Raw genomic sequence first — 11,824 nt, 5'->3', positions numbered from 1 at the left:
TAGTACCTACACTATGCAAGCCTATGAATTCAATTAAGTCAGTCATTCAACGCAAAGTTTGCTCTGATTACTATGTGTATGGTATCACCTTTAAATGATGCGTCAAAATCGCCCCAGTCTCTAACGCAGTCCTACGTCAGTCCTACGTCGGTCCTACGTCAGTCCTGCGCCACCCAAAAGAAACCTCGTGTGCGACGAGCATAACTGTCAATGGTTTACTTTTACAGACAAAACTAAAGAGTGATGTTATAGAATTTGCCCAAAATTGTTTTCGGTCCTTCTTTCATTTACACGACACCTTCAATATCCAGGTCAAACCAATACTGTATCCATCTATCTCATTCTTGAAGGGTCAACGGACACGTCATAAGATATAAATAGAATTAAGATTCAATCACCTGTCAGTGGTAGATTGCACCCTCTAGCTATCATTAATCTCAATCAACGTGGCTACTTTTCTATTTTAAATATTCTTTTTACTTGTAATGGTTTGTATAGCTTGACCCTTTGTGCATTAAGCTAAACCCCAAAGATTAAAAACTTCATGTCAGATATCCTCAATTTTAATTGATAAATAGCAATATGCTCTCAGGAAAGTTTGAAGCTTCATTTACGATCGTGAAGAAATTAGAAGCCAAAAATGCACTGACACCTAATCTGAATTGTAAAAAGTATTCTTAAAATGCGAACTAAATGTTTCAAGGGATGATATTGCTTTAGTGTGTTTCTATGGTTACATTTAGACTTCTTTCCTCAAAAACTGCACTTTCGTCTGTTTGCACAAATGGGTATTTATCACCAGACTGCCATCCGATGCGGGGGAAACACTTAAAGCCTACCATTTTATCATTCCATACTTCTCACCTATCAGGTTAGTGACGACTCGTTTTTCAATCAATGATTTTATTTCATGAGTGTTCTTGCCCATCAACACAAGCTGAAATATACAGAGTATCTGTTCCTTATGAAACGTATTGCATTATGTTGGGCAATGTTAATGAAGTGCTTCCGTCCAGTGAACAAAATTTGGTTATCAAGAAACAGAGATATACTTGACAAATCTTAATTGCACGTATTAACCTGGATCATAAAAGTCTATTATTTCTTAAGTAAAGTAATTAAAATACTATGACGGTTTACGAGTAGGCTACTCCGTGTCTCCTATCATGATATAGACATTCGTTTATTCTCTTTTTATGAGAAATAACGAACAGTGAAATAAGAGAGTCATCCACAGTCAAAGGCAAGTTCCAAAAGCTTTATTTATTCAGGCCTTACATTTTGGAGAACTCTAAATGCTTAGAAAATGTTTCCATGTAATATGCTAATCTTAAGTGCAATTTGTTGTCCTTCAAAAGTACTCCAGATTTATATATACACTTTGGTGCTCTAATCCTAAATGTGATGTTTCAATTTTCTCTATGTATTAACATGCAGCTGCAGGCTGTGTCGATTTATTTCCAACAACAATTCATAATGCATGATGTTAATTTGATACACCCAGAATACTGCCCTGGAGTGGAAGCCTGGCATAAATGCACCAAGAAAGTGCCAGCTGCAGACTTCCTATCACCATGGTAAATTTATTAATATTTCCTTGTCTAGCAGGTATCTTTTGAGTTTGTCCTTTAAAGACATATACATAAAACTCGTAAACTGTGTGTGAGTGAGGAGGGGAGGTGGGGGGGGGGGGAGTTGTTATCAACAAGAAATTATAATGCATTTAAAATTTCTCACACATTGTTTTCAAGCAAGAAAAATAAATAGGGGGTTAATACTGATCCCTGTTGAACACCTACTGAATTCATTGAATTAGTTGATAGTTTTACTGATGACTTGTCAATTGTTTTTAATCAAATGATCGGAATTCTTCAGCCAAATAAAGGACACAGTCTGCATAGAAATACAATCATCAACCAACAATAGCAAACTACGTAATGCTAAGATACCAAATCAGACCCAAAATGGATTAATGTATATGGACTTATATCATTGAAACGCTCATCATTAGTTAGTCTTTCCAAATATCCACAAATCGATGTTGTCCGTGTACCGTTAGGGACCAAAACACATGACACCGTCTTCCACAGGTCACGAACACTTTTCTTTACCCCTAAATCTGGATCTATATTACTCTTGACCTTGCAAAATTAATGCTCAGCTAGCGGAGCGAATCGATGGGATGACATCGGGAAGCGATCGGCGGCAAACCCTTCTACCGTATCTGGTTGCAGAGGGCCTTTACATCAGAGGGATTGCTTACGCCTCTTGGAGATCCTCTGGTCAGGCATTAAAATGTCCCGCTCTGATTCCCGCGCTGTGATCATGATTATGGGTAAATGCAGGATATGTCAAGATTTGTCAAAAGTAGAAGCATGCGATTATAATTAGGCTAATTGCACACACAAAAATGCATAACGAATATAACAAAGTGACGTAAACTATACAGTTTCCGATGGAGATTCATTTATATGTAATACTCTCATATCTACATTAGATATGGAGAAAAAAATACAGGAAATACACTTGAATTTGAACAAATAGTGCTAGTGCATTACAAGTTTATTTCACTAAACACAAACACATGAATGTGATGGATGTGATGGTTATTTTACCTGACTGCTAAGAAAGCATACATGCTTGTAAGTACGCAACCAGACGGCCGACGGCTTAAGGTCCTCTCCGAGGGACCTGGTAATGAGGAGTAATGCCTTTACCAAAGGGCACTAGCGCATCGCCTTGATTTTGAACCCGGGTCACAGGATTACGAGACCACTGCTCTACCGACTGAGCTATCGGGCCTCCACACTCGCAAACATTTACCATTGTTCTGTTTCGTCACATTCCGTTTTAATGTTGCATGGCGGCGCCATTTCAAGGGAACTCCGAATCGCTGATACGTGCACTCGCATGGATGTTAGCAATAACCTATGTTGCGGTAACTCAATCTGGCTCTCTTTCATGAAACGTGTGGTTAAAGACAACAGCATAAATGGCAAGAAAGTCATCATTTACACGCGATTCTGATTGGTTGAAAGTCAAGATGCGTATGTTATAACGGATTTCATTTGGAAGTGATCCTATAAACAATTTCTTTGTTGGTGTCGTTCTTATTGTTGTTCTTGTTGTCGATGTTGTTGCGTGTTTGTTTGTTTGTTTTTATAACAACAGATCTTTGTATTTTTCAACTTTCATGCCGGTGAAACCACATCAGTTATGGATGTACGTGTACGAGTTCGAAAAAAGGAGGTATGTGATCTGTAAGTGTTTCTAACTCTTAGCCGATCGAAACTCCACGGGATCGGCTCTTTCGATAACAGCAATTTGCATATTCATATAACCCTCGGTGTTTTTTTTTGTTATTGCAACTTACAAAATCTGTTGACCTTTGTCAGTCCTAGTTCCTGTTGACTCTTAAAGATGGAACAGGCAAGTCCGTGAAAAATAAAGGAACAAATAGATGTCACATATATCCTTTATCAGAAAATGGAAAATGTATGATGAATATAAATTGGAAATTTGGCAGCAGGAATTACCTGTTCTCAAATAATCGAAATCTGAGTATAAATGCAGCTTCATTCCTTTGAATTTTAAACTTGTGATATTCGTAGACCTTCATGGAATATAAATAATGAGTTTTTTCGTAAATCATAAAGTAAAAAAGGGACCTCGAACTAATGAGCAATCATTTAGTAGAACAACTTTTTAACGAGTTTCACAAGAATTCACATCATTTTTTTTTTTCGACGATCACGAAGTGGAAAAAAAAGAAGGTAGAAGTTCTTATATTTTAACCGTTAGTCAATCAATATCAAATATTCCTAAAAGCTGTTCTGTGGATTTTCATCCTTCGAATCCCACAATCAAAATGTTATATCGATTACTGGTCCACCACGATGAAAAATAACATCAACACAACAGCACGTGGGATGAAAGTTTGTGACGTTGTCTGACGGTTTACGTGCGCAGACGGGAATTATTCGGTCATTGATCGATTTGAAAGTATCGCATTGCTCTCCGCATTGGATTGATCGGCAATTAGACGCGCATTATCGCCTGCGAGCATGGCGATTGCGCTTTTTGAGGTGTTTGACCAGTGGAATGGGAACTTAACATCAGAATATCGGGTTCCCGAGAACAAATAGGCCAATTGTTTTCGATTCCAGATATAAAACACGATTGAAAAGGGCGTCATTTCATTTTATATCCGGAAGGAGACAGAAAAGGTGTTCACTTTTTGTGAATTTTGCTTTGCATGTATGGAATTCTTTTCTCTTTTATAGGGGAGTTCTTCTGCACTATTGTCAGAATGTCTTTACCTTTTTTTTAAATTGAGAAGTTCACATATTGTAAAACATTTCGTCCCTACTCTTTATTCTTTATTCGTAGGCAGCATATCAAAAGAACGATGGCAAACAAAAATGTTTCTTTAAATAAAAAATAAAAAAAGAAAAGCGGGCTACAAATTGTAATAAGTAATAAGTATTCCATGCCATGAATGAAGACATATATACAGATATGAGGGGGTGCGGAGAACAAATATATTGCCTTAAGGTGATGAGTACGAGTACAAAGTACATCCCTGCAAATATTTGAGTAATAATAAGATCAAGGGTAAGACTGTGGCATTGCTGAGGGCGAAATTAATCAAGTTGGGAAAAGCCATGGTGTCACTTTTCTCACCCGATCTAGCGACACCAGGCGAATTGAAATAACAAAGAAACCGACACCTACGTTCTCATACAAAATCCCCCATTCAGAATTTGTTAAAGGGAAACGATAACTAAACTGACATTAATTTATTTGTTGGTAGTTTAATTTACAGCTGACAAAGGATGTGTATGCTTGTAAAAAAGCAACTAAAAGACGGACGGCTTTAAGTCCTCTCCGAGGGATTTGGTAATGAGGATCAATACCTTACTAAATGGCACTAGTGAATCTTCTTGGTTTTGAATCCATATTCTCCCAGTTTTAAGAGACCACTGCTCTACCGCTGAGCAATCTCGGTTGTGTAATAATTTCATGAATCGGTAAAAACTAATTTCTCCATAATTTGTGTATGGGCTTGTGCTTGTACTCTGCGTGTGCGTGTGTGCATGTGTGTGTGTGCGCGCGTGTGTGTTGTGTATGTGTGCGTGCACTTGTGTGTGTGTTTCTCCATCTTCCTTTCTCGGAAATTCCTGGTTCAGCGGATTTCAAATCCAGTCATCAAATATTCATAATCTGAAATAATATATCTATCAACTTTCCATCGATTCAAGGGCAAGGCCACGAGAAAAAAAGTACCTGCTTTAACCTCTATAGTTTATTGTTCTACAACCGACAATTAGAAGAGATGCCAGATGGCCTAGCTTCCGACCTGTTGAGGGGTGTGATATTCACAAAGGTCATAAACAATATTCATCTGTTTAATGGGGAGTTAAACATGTGCCGCTTTCATTCAATTCATCTCAGTTCGATTGATATTGTGTCACTTTATACTGACAGTTTATTATCTTGACGACAGCTACCAAGGCCTGTCCTGCTTTAGCGACTTCAATTCATAAGCAAAGCTATATTCCATCATACTTTGAAATGACGAACCTACTAATATATTCATATGAAGGGCTTCAAGAAAGTACACAATATTATCCAGGTCCGATATGTCGTTAGTTGAGTAATATCTGACTGTAGTTAATCGTGACACGTATACCATGAAATAATTGTAAAGTTAACGACATTCAGTTTCAGTTTTCTTCACACCTATACACTTTCACAAAGTCTTTATAAGCCATGAGAACAAGCTTTTGGTATGCTTTCGGAGTTGTGTATCACGCGGTATCTATTTGTGATAACAAATTAATATTAAGATAAAAACAGGTACATACAATGTATCTGAACTCGCCACATTCACTTAAGTGATTTCTATTACTATTTTATTAACCTTGATTTGCCCATTTGTCAGGTCAAGACAAGAAGGGCATCATCGAAAAAATGAACAAAGTTAAACATTATTCGCATAAAATGGAAAAACAAACTCATAATAAGCAAAGAACTGCTCGAATTGTTTTTGTTTCTGCATGGTTTCTAGGCATGGATCACTGTCGCCCCAATTCATAACACACAGATTTCAACAAAAGGTCTGTTCGAAATGGGTGGCAATTAAACTGTACTTTGAATCAATATATCAGTCATCAATACAAAGGTGACACCATGAGGCAAAAGTACAAACCTTTACAATTTAATCATGTTGTTCCTTCAAATTTCCCGAGGTCCAATTTCACAGTGGATTTGATTCGAGTTCATGGCCAAATGAATATCATGCCATAATTTCTCCAATGTTTTCCCCGCACACGAGAGCCGTGTACTTGTTTTTTTCGACACGTGTCTGGCCTCAAGAGAAGTCATTGCCTATTTATTGGCATTTAGGCCTACTGGCAATAACTCTCACTTCATTACTAACAACGTGAACTTAACAAATAACGCTGTTATAAGTAGAAAATGAATTCGCTATTATAACCACTCAACTTAAAACATACTGTTTTCCTTATAATTACTCAGTGCACCAATACTATCATATCATTATTACTCCATCATATTTCCCTTTTCTCCTGTTTGAAGACTTCCTTGGAAGGAGTTGACGCTCTTACATACTCCCACATGCGACACAGAGCGGCAGCACACAAAGCGGCTACCCTAGCATGAATACATTTCTATCATCTATAGCAATTAATAAATTTCATGGTGCATTAGAGCCAGTCGAAACGTGAAAAACACTCATTCTACATTCTACAGCAACCTTTTAAGGAACGAGTCTGAAAGCAAGTTGAAAATGTTGATTATGTAGTACATTAAATTTGATATGTACTGTGAGGTTTTGGAAATATCAAAATCATTGAAAATTGACTCAATCTTTCTGCGAATCACATATACTGCACACAGGAATGAGTATGTGGGACTACATGTAAGCTTTTTAGCTATTTCTTATCATATGGTGAATACAAATGCACTTTAAAGCGCCATCCTTTTAAAGGGGTATTTCTACTATGATCGTCTTCTGAAATGACATTCAAAGGATGAGAAAACTCACAAATTATTTTCATCTTTTCCAGCAGTCAACCAAAGCATTTCTTGTGTGATTATTATGTATCAACACTTTTATCGCTATGTGCGTGAATATTTTAACAAAACCACAATTATCTCAAGCGATATCTAAACGGGGAAAGAGTCCCCATCATACATCTGTCTGACAAACACTTGGAATGCATCTCATGATAGACTGAAACCATAAAGGCATTCCGGAAAAAAGGTCTATTTTTTCATCATGCCATGCTTAATTCCTAATTTGTTGGTTCGTTTGAAATTATGCCTTCCGAAATCGGCATTCATCGCTTTACATATTTTTTAACAAGAATGGTATTATACATTTTTAACATCATTTGAAGACCATGGTGTAAATAATCTATAAATATGTACGTGAAAATATCAAGAAATGATCCTACCAATATAAATGTATCTTAAAGCTTATCTTTACTAAGTTATAGAAGGGATTATACCACCCTGCAAGGTCACTGGACAGGTGGCTATCTCATCAACTCAGCTCTCAATTAACATAAGAAAAAGAGGATCTTGGGGGACCAATGGTCACCGATTAGGCATTGTTTTCTATATAGAGCAAGTACCTACACGTGTAGGACAGTGTGGCTTTAAAGGGACCTCTCACTCTGGGTTCAAAAGTAAACACATTTTCATTTTCATTGAATAAACCTGTTAAGATAATAAGCAAGAATCGAGAAAATATCATAAAATGAAGACAATTTCATCATCACTGCATCGTGGAGGATGATCTGGACCATATCTAAAGGTACAAAGATATCGAGGGCCAATTGGACCCTTTCATACTCGTGGAAAGCCCGTGACAAGCCACGTAAGCATTACATAGTACACAGCGCAGTATGCATGCGAAATGTATAATGTAAATATAACGTTGAATAACTGATCCTTCATACGAGTGATCAGCGCAGGTAATTTCTCAATTGCATCGTAATTCCTCCATTTCTGCAGGGTTTGACACTGGCTGTTTGAAGAGGCTTGTATTCCTTCGCTTTGAACCTCTATTTGCACTCCAAGGTTTTAGCTGGCATCTATTAAACCCTCCCTCATAGCTAGCTCCCTCTCTCACCCGAGACCAAAGACACTTGATCAAGGGTCAGGTTTATCAGGGTTGACATGTCTTCCGGTTTAGATACGGTTTCCATTAAGCCACTGCGTCGGACTCCCGGCCGCATCCAACTTATCTCTGTGGGTCACTATAATCATATGCAGGAATTCTATTTTCGGTTAAACCACAGTGAAATACTATAAAGACAATAAATAAGAAGGCTACTGAGAAGAAAACTTGCAATTTGATCACACAATCTGCTGCTTTTATTCTATTCATGTGGGCCAATCTTATAATTTGCAGGTATGGTTGTGGTTTTATCGCAACAACTGTAAGGACAATACACGAACTTCACCAAAACCAAAAGTTACTGTTCAAATTAAAATAGCAGAATCACTTGCGGATGTTTCATTATATAATGATTTGTTATTTCCTCAAATAGCTGTAACTATTATCGGTTTCTAGGGATGAAAGCAACCGAAATGGTTATAAAAACTGTCATACATCACAAATTTTCAAATCTGGATAATAATGTCATTTTGGTAATTCATGATTTTTAATACATATGCGCACAGACATCGAGGAGATATTATTACAAAGAATATTGAATGAAAGTTTTAATGATACTGTTCTGCAAATGAATCGTCAATCAATGGTATATGTAGATGTATACATCTTGATTACTCACATACATGGAGATAAATAAGCTTTATATCGAAGCTTGAGCAATAATAAACACTCCTGAGGCATTACCAAGAATTACATGACAAAACCTTACACCGCAATCCGGTCATATACATCATTAATGCTCAGACACAAACTTGACAAAGATAATTGATTCTGAAATGGCCATCGATCTCCTCGTATCCACTGTCTGGCACTAGAGGCAATGAAAGAGATGTGCTCTTTGATTTAAGCGGGATTAAATTGAGACAGCCGACAATCTAAATCTAATCTACGTTGATTGATATGTCATAGCATTCCAGACTCGGACTCAGACCAATATTTTTAATCAAAAGATCATCATGGTCATAGAGAATCGGATAAAATTGATGAGATATTAATCATTCCGCCATCCCTATTGACTGCTGTTCAGACGTCACCAGGATGCTTCATATGAGCATTCAGAGTCACGCCATAGACCACATTCGATGAATATTAAAAACTGTGAATGATTTATGATTCGTTATTGGACTCAATTAATTGCTATGATATCTAGGCCCTTTGCTGCTGATGTGTAATCACTATGGTTGTCTTTAAACCATGGCTTATGTGTGCGCGTGTTATACGATGACATATGTGTAAACTGGATGCAGTGTGCTATTCATAAAAAACTAAAAGTTAAAAACACGTTTATGATTATTCATTATTGACCTTGATAAGATCACGTAAAATCAAAATGTCTTTGACTCACCCAAAAGCAGAACATTGGCCTATTGCGTTCATGCAGCAAAAAAAAATGTGTGCTTTTGAAGAATTTCGCCACAACAATAAGCCTTTTCAAACGATTCTTTTTCATCAACTTTACATAAAATACCTAATATTCTTGCTATGGACGTAGATTATGTCAATAATTCAGCTGAACGACCATTTTTTTTCTGTACAATGTTACACTGTAGCAGCGTTTATTGATCCGTTCGAATCTATCAAATTCATCTCTATGTTTAAAATTCAATAAAAATATTTTCGGTAATAAAGTATTTCGCAAATTACCATTCATCACTCTTGGCAGTGTTGGAGTGTTATATATTGTTCTTACATCGTAATGAGTGTTGCGTAGTTACATATGATTTTGTTTTTTTTTTTTTTTACCAATGTTCGTTTTTCGCATCAATCAGCCATAAAGACAACGTGGCAACATTAACTTGCTAATCACAAGTACGTACTCCATTCGAAATCAATACCATTCGCGAACATTTGTGGATTTTAATATCGCTATCACCAGGTACACATGCTGTGATGCGATATTTTGTATGATCGACCTAACAGGTTTATACAAACCGCACATCACACATAACTATGTTAATTTTCAGCTCAATGTGATATTATTAACAAACCCCACACGATCCACAAGGATGACGTACACTCATCCAGGGAATATAAATATTCTGCTATTAGCGCCAGGCTCTGTGTAATATATAAATGGAAACTGACTTATTTTATTGGAGATTTTGTGTGGGATATTTTTTTAATGTGAAGTGATAACATGGAAATGGCAGAGGCAAGAAAGGAATTAACAGTTAATATTTTAAGAAAATATCTACTTTTTTTCTGCTACTTTCTTTTCCTAATACTTTTTAACCTTTGGTTTTTTTCATCCCCATGACATGAGTTGTTATCAAAAAAAGGGTCTTTGGTTACCTTGGTTCTCAATATTGTATTACAAAGCAGATAAATACAAAAGGTATAGGCCTGAAGCCTGCTTGGAGATATGTTGGTAATGCATTTATAGGCCTACAATTGACGACATTAACAAATGGGGGAAACACTTTCAACACTTTCCTATCGGAAAATAATTCATATGAATATATTTTTAGTTCTTGTCCTAACGTGATCCCCTTGAACGAAAGTCATACCGTGACAATTGCTTCGGGGTACACTAACCGAATTACTTTAACTTATACCCTGGACTAAACACTGTACCTAACCCTGACCCTAATTCTAACTTGACTAACCTAAACCCAATTGCAACACAAACTCTAACCCTAACCCCTATATCTTTGACGAAATCAAGCCCTGAGCATTTTGCTGGGGCGATTGTCGGACCACCGTTGGTTGCTCTAGAGCTTCCTCAGCAGAACTGAACTTTGACATGTTAGGTGGTGTCTGCGTACTACTTTCTACCTTGATTGATAGGTCCACCGGATCGGTTACCCACGGTCTATTGATTTAAGGGCTGTAGGCAACCCGGTAGGTACTTCCGAACTTGAATTGTAACATTTTACCACAGACGTACCCGGAAGACCAAACGGAAACCAGGTATCGCATTCAAGATGTCCTATGTTTTCCAACAGCACGTCCCACATAACGATATGCGATCTTAACGAAGGGCGAGGAGGATCTTATAACTATCCCATAGTATACGCGATTGTCATTCCTCCGGACTTTTCCCCAAAAAATTATCTGATTTTAGTTTTTTTTTCAACATAATCCTTATCGGATATACACTGAAGTAAATAATTCTCCCCATGTTCGTCAAGCGATGTAGCTCACGGTGAATTCGATTCTCTCGCTTTTTGTCCAGATCATACAAGATGCATTTTCTCGTCAACAGAGTAATGAATTGCTGGTGTTAAATGGCTCTGCAAAATGAAATCACCAACCATCATGTTATGAATCTAAGTGTAATTGCGTTCTATGGTGTCTTTTTTATTTACTTGAAAGCATAACATCAATCCTTGCTTTTAAAAATGTTCATTTTCATGGCCGTATCCAATGATTTAAAGAACATTCATGTTATGAATTACTGTGATTCTGGATTACTTACTTTGATATTACTTAAAGAAATGTTAATGTTTATAAAAAGTACCATGCTTCGTTAATTCTGATTGGAACATGAAAACAGTAACCTATCAATCGACTGAGGTATATATATAACTGAGAATCGCACGGAATCAAGCATGACAAAATCGTATTAAAAATGACTAGCTACATTCATGATGCACACATAGATACCAAAGGATT

This window comes from Strongylocentrotus purpuratus, unplaced genomic scaffold (genome assembly GCF_000002235.5).
Source record: "Strongylocentrotus purpuratus isolate Spur 01 unplaced genomic scaffold, Spur_5.0 spur5_scaffold_2, whole genome shotgun sequence".
Lineage (NCBI taxonomy): Eukaryota > Metazoa > Echinodermata > Echinoidea > Camarodonta > Strongylocentrotidae > Strongylocentrotus > Strongylocentrotus purpuratus.
This window is presented reverse-complemented; position numbering follows the sequence as displayed.